The sequence below is a fragment of the Pseudophryne corroboree genome, chromosome 5 (genome assembly GCF_028390025.1).
Source record: "Pseudophryne corroboree isolate aPseCor3 chromosome 5, aPseCor3.hap2, whole genome shotgun sequence".
In the NCBI taxonomy this organism is placed as follows: domain Eukaryota; kingdom Metazoa; phylum Chordata; class Amphibia; order Anura; family Myobatrachidae; genus Pseudophryne; species Pseudophryne corroboree.
In genome coordinates this window covers 561,558,679-561,567,357 of record NC_086448.1, presented here as the reverse complement: position 1 = coordinate 561,567,357, position 8,679 = coordinate 561,558,679, and positions in this window count along the sequence as shown.

The following is an 8,679-nucleotide window of genomic DNA, read 5'->3' as shown; positions in this document are numbered from 1 at the left end:
AATGTGTCAGAGGGGATTCTACCTGCCATAATGTGTCAGAGGGGATTCTACCTGCCGTACTGTGTCAGAGGGGATTCTACCTGCCATAATGTGTCAGAGGGGATTCTAGCTGCCGTAATGTGTCAGAGGGGATTCTACCTGCCATAATGTGTCAGAGGGGATTCTAGCTGCCGTAATGTGTCAGAGGGGATTCTACCTGCCATAATGTGTCAGAGGGGATTCTACCTGCCGTACTGTGTCAGATGGGATTCTACCTGCCGTAATGTGTCAGAGGGGATTCTACCTGCCGTAATGTGTCAGAGGGGATTCTACCTGCCGTAATGTGTCAGAGGGGATTCTACCTGCCGTAATGTGTCAGAGGGGATTCTACCTGCCGTATTGTGTCAGAGGGGATTCTACCTGCCGTATTGTGTCAGAGGGGATTCTACCTGCCGTAATGTGTCAGAGGGGATTCTACCTGCCGTAATGTGTCAGAGAGGATTCTACCTGCCGTAATGTGTCAGAGGGGACTCTACCTGCCGTAATGTGTGACAGGGGACTCTACCTGCCGTAATGTGTCAGAGGGGATTCTACCTGCCGTAATGTGTCAGAGGGGATTCTACCTGCCGTATTGTGTCAGAGGGGATTCTACCTGCCGTATTGTGTCAGAGGGGATTCTACCTGCCGTAATGTGTCAGAGGGGATTCTACCTGCATACGGTGTCAGAGGGGATTTTTTTACCTGCTGTACTGTGTCAGAGGGGATTCTACCTGCCATAATGTGTCAGAGGGGATTCTACCTGCCGTAATGTGTCAGAGGGGATTCTACCTGCCGTACCGTGTCAGAGGGGATTCTACCTGCCGTAATGTGTCAGAGGGGATTCTACCTGCCGTAATGTGTGACAGGGGACTCTACCTGCCGTAATGTGTCAGAGGGGATTCTACTTGCCGTAATGTGTCAGGGGGGATTCTACCTGCCGTAATGTGTCAGGGGGGATTCTACCTGCTGTAATGTGTCAGAGGGGATTCTACCTGCCGTACCGTGTCAGAGGGGATTCTACCTGCCGTACTGTGTCAGAGGGGATTCTACCTGCAGTACTGTGTCAGAGGGGATTCTACCTGCCGTACTATGTCAGAGGGGATTCTACCTGCCATAATGTGTCAGAGGGAATTCTACCTGCCATAATGTGTCAGAGGGGATTCTACCTGCCGTACTGTGTCAGAGGGGATTCTACCTGCCGTACTATGTCAGAGGGGATTCTACCTGCCATAATGTGTCAGAGGGGATTCTACCTGCCATAATGTGTCAGAGGGGATTCTACCTGCCGTACTGTTTCAGAGGGGATTCTACCTGCCATAATGTGTCAGAGGGGATTCTAGCTGCCGTAATGTGTCAGAGGGGATACCTGCCATAATGTGTCAGAGGGGATTCTACCTGCCGTAATGTGTCAGAGGGGATTCTACCTGCCATAATGTGTCAGAGGGGATTCTACCTGCCGTACTGTGTCAGATGGGATTCTACCTGCCGTAATGTGTCAGAGGGGATTCTACCTGCCGTAATGTGTCAGAGGGGATTCTACCTGCCGTTATGTGTCAGAGGGGATTCTACCTGCCGTAATGTGTGACAGGGGACTCAACCTGCCGTAATGTGTGACAGGGGACTCTACCTGCCGTAATGTGTCAGAGGGGATTCTACCTGCCGTAATGTGTCAGAGGGGATTCTACCTGCCGTATTGTGTCAGAGGGGATTCTACCTGCCGTAATGTGTCAGAGGGGATTCTACCTGCGTACTGTGTCAGAGGGGATTTTACCTGCTGTATTGTGTCAGAGGGGATTCTACCTGCCGTAATGTGTCAGAGGGGATTCTATCTGCGTACTGTGTCAGAGAGGATTCTACCTGCCGCACTGTGGGGGTAATTCTGAGTTGATCGCAGCAGGATTTTTGTTAGCAGTTGGGCAAAACCATGTGCACTGCAGGGGAGGCAGATATAACATGTGCAGAGAGAGTTAGATTTGGGTGGGTTATTTTGTTTCTGTGCAGGGTAAATACTGGCTGCTTTATTTTACACTGCAATTTAGATTGCAGATTGAACACACCACACCCAAATCTAAGGCCGTGTACACACGGTAAGATCTTTTCTTCCGATTCTGACTATATAGTCACCTTGCGATCCCGATCCGATGCCGATGTGTGGCCCCGCGCGGTCGGCATCGGCCGAAAAAATAGGCTGTGCAGGCAAGTCAATCCTTACTATCTCTATAGAAGAGATAGTCAGGATTGACACTTAGCCAAAATCGCACAGAACCAGGATCGCAAGTACACTCATTATGTGCTTGCGATACTGGCTAAGTGCCGACCCGGCCCCCCCGTCGCACAGTGAGAATCGGATAAGTCCGAATCTCACCGTGTGTACACACCCTTACTCTCTCTGCACATGTTAAATCTGCCTCCCCTGCAGTGCACATGGTTTTGCCCAATTGCTAACAAGGATCCTGCTGCGATCAACTCAGAATTACCCCATGTGTCAGAGGGGATTCTACCTGCCGTACTGTGTCAGGGGGGATTCTACCTGCCGTACTGTGTCAGGGGGGATTCTACCTGCCGTACTGTGTCAGAGGGGATTCTACCTGCCGTAATGTGTGACAGGGGACTCTACCTGGCATAATGTGTGTAAGTGGCACTATTGTTTGGTGTAATTGGAATGATGGAGACTACTGTGCATCGTAATATGAATTGGTATTATTTTGTGGCCACGCCCCTTCCAGAAGAAGCTACACCCTTATATTTTTGGCGCACACCTACGACACGCACTGGCCCTGTTTTGAATATTGGGGTAGCGCCGATGCTGTTTCTTGCACACAGTGCTAAAATGTCTAGTTACGGCACTGAATTCCAGCGGCGGCATTTCACCACTCGTCGGGATCCCGGTGTCTGTATTGTGCCCGACAGGCGGTCTCGTGATTGGCGCCCATATATGTGTAACCATATTTTTGTGTGTGTTATTCAATGTTACCCTGGCATTTGATTGGGTCTCTGTTAAAAAGTAAATTATAATCTTCTAAAGCAGGAAAGTAGGAGCTTTAAATTTTTTTAGTTATTCTATCACATCTGTAATACATCTATTATGCCAGCTATATTTAGTGGAAAAAACAAGCACTGACTGTTTTATCCATATAATGTATCCATATGTAACATTTGTATTGCCATGCAGCTGATCATTTTAAAACTTGAGGAGTATAAATGTTCTGTTACACAGTAAGCACTGACTCCATCTAGTGTCTGTATTTGAAATGTCTACAATGATTACAAAAATAGAAGATAAACCTGTGATACTGTATATACTGTAATATGATCTGTGCCTGTAGTGTTCAGCAGCTCAATAAAATAGTTTCAATTCAAAGATAAAAAGAGAGCGCTATATTGTAAGCAGAGGCGTAGCGTGGAGGCATCATACCCGGAGCAGGGTCATGTGATGGTGCCCCCTCCCCATCCCCACCACACATATAGAAATATATCTATATAGATTCACACACATATAGGCACAGACATACATAAGCACACACATATACACAGATATATACACATAAACACACACAGATATACACAGACATAAACATATACACACACATATACATACACAGATATACACACACATATACACAACATACACATACAGTATACACAGACATACATATACACACAGATATATTCAGACATATACACACAGACATACATAAACACACATATATACTTATACATACTGTATACAAAAAAACATATACACAAGCACACACCTATACACACAGACATACATAAGCACACACATACACAGACATATATACACAGACATACATAAGCATACACAGACTTATATAAACAGACATATACACACACATATAAACACATTTACAAACAAACACATACATACATACATACATATACACACACACACACACACACACACACACACACACATAAATATACACACAGTATACACACTTCAATTTGCACCAAGAAGAGGGCAACAGCTCCTCGTACTAGCATGGAGGGGCGGAGCTTCAATGTGATTGGCAGGCTGGGCCTCCATGGGTAGGATGAAAGGACTGAGGAAAGGGAAGGGGTGGCCACCACACAGTCTGCATGTTACTTCCATATCACTGAATGCAGATACAGACCTTGACAACCAGGAGGGCTCTTCTGACAAGCCTCCAAACCTCCCCTCTTCCCTATCAACACACCAAACTGCACTGCACTTGACTCTGCATGGGTGCAGTATGGCCAAAGGCATAACTAGGGTTTTCGGAGCCCAGGGCAAGATGGAAAATGCCCCCCCCCCCCCCCCCCCCCCCAAAAAAAAACACACCAAAAGAAGCATGTGCACGCACCAAAAAATGGGCGTGGCCACACTCCAGAAGGGGTGTGGCCACGCACCAGAAGGTATGTGGCCAATGACAATGGCCCACAGTGCCAGTTACATTGCCACATAGTGCCAGTTACATGCCCCACAGTGCCAGATACAATGCCCCACAGTGCCAGATACATGCCCCACAGTGCCAGATACATTGCCCCACAGTGCCGGATACATGCCCCACAGTGCCAGTTACATTGCCTCACAATGCCAGATACATGCCCCACAGTGCCAGTTACATTGCCCCTTAGTGCCGGATACATGCCCCACAGTGCCAGTTACATTGCCCCACAGTGCCAGATACATGCCCCACAGTGCCAGTTACATGCCCCACAGTGCCAGATACATGCCCCACAGTGCCAGATACATGCCCCACAGTGCCAGATACATGCCCCACAGTGCCAGTTACACAAGACTCTCCTCCCCCCCCCCCCCCGTCAGTCACTCACCGCTGCAACGCTATCACTCTGCTATGTGAGGGGAGGAGAGCGCAGCGCCTCTCCTGCCCCTCACCGCTCCAGGTCTCCGGCGGCGGCTGTGTGGCGCTGGTTCACTAGCCAATCAGAGCTCGCGGACCGGCAGCCAATCAGGAGTCGGTCCGCAAGCTCTGATTGGCTAACGCCGCCGGAGACTAGACACACGCAGCGCTGCTGGCAGCGCTGCTAGTGCTGGCAGCGGCAGTGAGGGGAGGGAGAGACGCTGCGCTCTCCTCCCCTCACATTTTGGCGTGACGGGGGCGAGTGGGGCATGATGCACTGGCCGCCGGCGGCGCCCCCTCTCCTGGGCCTGCCAAGGCGCCCAGGGCACGTGCCCTAGTTACGCCTCTGAGTATGGCTGACCGGCGGTCAGGAGACCGCCGGTCAGCATACTGATGCTGGGATCCCGGCAGCATACCGACGCCGGGATCCCAGTGGGGAGGGGCGAGTGCAGCAAGCCCCTAGCGGGCTCGCTGCGGGCTCGGTGGCGAACTGTGGTCGCAACGGGTTCTATTCCCACTCTATGGGTGTCGTGGACACCCATGAGTGGAAATAGTCCCTGTTGGTCGGCATGCCGACCATCGGGATGGTGAGGGGTCGGGATGCTGGAGGAGGTCATGTGACTATCGGTCTATCGACCACCGGTCACACGTATACCACCCCTCTGCATTGCAATCAGTGACATGGAACATGCAGGCAGTGTGTTGGCCACCCCTTCCCTCTCTTCCAGTCATCTCATCTTACCCTGACTCCTGGCTGTTCCAGAGAGCTGGCACCTTCTGTCCCCAGCGGCGATTGGAGCTCAAGCTCCACTCATTCCATCATCACTACGCCCCTGATTTTAAGTGATGTTTATGATAGTGTGTATTTAAAACCATTCAATAAAAAGAGAAAAAAAGTTTTGTTATTTTTCCCTCAAAATAAGAAAAAAGTGTTTTTTTTTTAAGTTTTTAAATAAATGTAAACAGTACACAGTGATGTTAAAAATAAGGATTATGGTGCCCACACACGGTGAGATTTGTGCTAGGTGCGACTTGAGCCTATACAATGTGTGATACAGTATGTGATTTGGACTCAGTGGTATGCGATTTGGACTGTACATACAGTGCAATTTGAACTACACGCGATTTTGACTACACTACAATATAAATTAAAATAGTGGGCTGATTGCGAAGTAGTTCAAAAATACCTGACTGCATATACTATTTTGCCTTGCGATATTAACTATGCGGGAGCATGCATCCCATCTCAAGGGAAAATAAACACGGTGCAATTTGAACTTAGACGCGATGCAATTTGAACTATAAAGATCAAATCGCATGCGATAATCGCACCGTGTGTGGGCACCATTAGGGCAGTGGTCCCTAAACTTTTTTGAATCACGTCGCTCTAGAGTATCAGAATTTTTTTCATGGCACCCCTAGGCAAAAAAAGTTTCTTACTGAGAAATTTAGAACAAAATATTAAATGAAGTAAATTGTGTTTATATGTTCTCCTTAGGTTATGTTAGGTGGTAGAGGACATGAATTTCTTTGAGGGGGTAATTCTGAATTGATCGCAGCAGCAAGTTTGTTAGCAATTGGGCAAAACCAAGGAGGTAATTCCGAGTTGTTCGCTCGGTAAATTTTTTCGCATCGCAGCGATTTTCCGCTTAGTGCGCATGCGCAATGTCCGCACTGCGACTGCACCAAGTAAATTTGCTATGCAGGTAGGATTTTTACTCACGGTTTTTTCATCGTTCTGGTGATCGTAATGTGATTGACAGGAAGTGGGTGTTTCTGGGCGGAAACAGGCCGTTTTATGGGCGTGTGCGAAAAAACGCTACCGTTTCTGGGAAAAACGCGGGAGTGGCTGGAGAAACGGAGGAGTGTCTGGGCGAACGCTGGGTGTGTTTGTGACGTCAAACCAGGAACGACAAGCACTGAACTGATCGCAGATGCCGAGTAAGTCTGGAGCTACTCAGAAACTGCTAAGAGGTGTGTGGTCGCAATTTTGAGAATCTTTCGTTCGCAATTTTAAGAAGCTAAGATTCACTCCCAGTAGGCGGCGGCTTAGCGTGTGTAAAGCTGCTAAAAGCAGCTTGCGAGCGAACAATTCGGAATGAGGGCCCATGTGCACTGCAGAGGGAGCAGATATAACATTTGCAGAGAGAGTTAGATTTGGGTGGGTTATTTTGTTTCTGTGCAGGGTAAATACTGGCTGCTTTATTTTTACACTGCAATTTAGATTTCAGTTTGAACACATCCCGCCCAAATCTAACTCTCTCTGCACATGTTATATCTGCCTCCCCTGCAGTGCACATGGGGGGGTAATTCCAAGTTGATTGCAGCAGGAATTTTGTTAGCAGTTTGGCAAAACCATGTGCACTGCAGGGGAGGCAGATTTAACATGTGCAGAGAGAGTTAGATTTGGGTGTGGTGTGTTCAATCTGCAATATAATACCCCTTTTCCACTAGCTTTTTTAAACACGGGGGCGCGCATTTACCCGTGTTTTTCCCTAGTGGAAACGGGTCCCCCGGCAAATTCCCGGATAAAGTGATCCGGGAATTCTACCCTGGTAGCTAGCCGGGTTGAACAAGTGTTCAACCCGGCTAGCTGTCTAGTGTGAACGGGAGCCGTGTCGAGGCGACACGGCTCCCGTTCACTGTGCATAGGGAGGGCGACGCTGGGAGATCATGTGATCTCCCAGCGCTGCCCCTGCCGCGTCACTAGCGCGTCACCAACCCGGCAATTGCCGGGTTGGTGAGCGCTGCCTGCAGGGGGCTGTAGCACGGGTCGCAGCCATGTCCGTGCTACGCTAGTGGAAAAGGGGTATAATTTGCAGTGTAAAAATAAAGCGGCCAGTATTTACCCTGCACAGAAATAAAATAACACACCCAAATCTAACTCTCTCTGCACATGTTATATCTGCCTCCCCTGCAGTGCACATGGTTTTGCCCAACTGCTAACAAAATTCCTACTGCGATCAACTTGGAATTACCCCCATGGTTTTGCCCAACTGCTAAAGGGCCCTACACACTGGCCGACATGACTGCACGATATGAACGATCTCGTTCATTAATGAATGAGATAACATTCATATCGTGCAGTGTGGAGGCACCAGCAATGAACGATGCGCAGCCCCGCGCTCGTTCATCGCTGGTTCCCCGTCGGCTGTACATGCAGGCTAATATGGACGATCTCGTCCATATTTGCCTGCACTCCAATGCAGCCAGGTGACGTGGGGAGTGAAGAAACTTCACTCCCCCCGTCACTGCCCCCCCCCCCCCCCCGCCACCGGGTTGCCCGTCGGTCGTATCCGCCGTCAGGCAGCTCAGCGGCGGATCAGCCAGTGTGTAGGGCCTATAACAAATTTGCTGCTGCGATCAACTCAGAATTAGGCCCTTGGTTTGTCCACATATTTTATGATTAGAAGCTACCAGCATTGGTTTTGCCTATTACATTGACCATAAATAATTTGATTTGATCCTGGACCACCAATCCAAGGCAACCCTGCAACTGTCCTGAGGCACCCCAGAGTGCCACATCACACAGTTTGAGAATCACTGGTTTAGGGTATATAGGAGGGAATGGGAGGTTAAAGTTAAGAAAGGGTGGAGTAGGTAAAGGCAGGGTCGGACTAGCCCACAGGGGAACAGGGGAAACCACCGGTGGACCCCACTGCCTGTGGGCCCTCCTCCTCCTCTATTGATCAGGTTCCAGACTCTATCCTAGTGCACTTTAATTATGCATTATACTTATGTTACAGTACATTATACTTCACAAGAATATGGGTTATTATATGTTTACCAAGGGGTACAGAACATGTACTCTGTA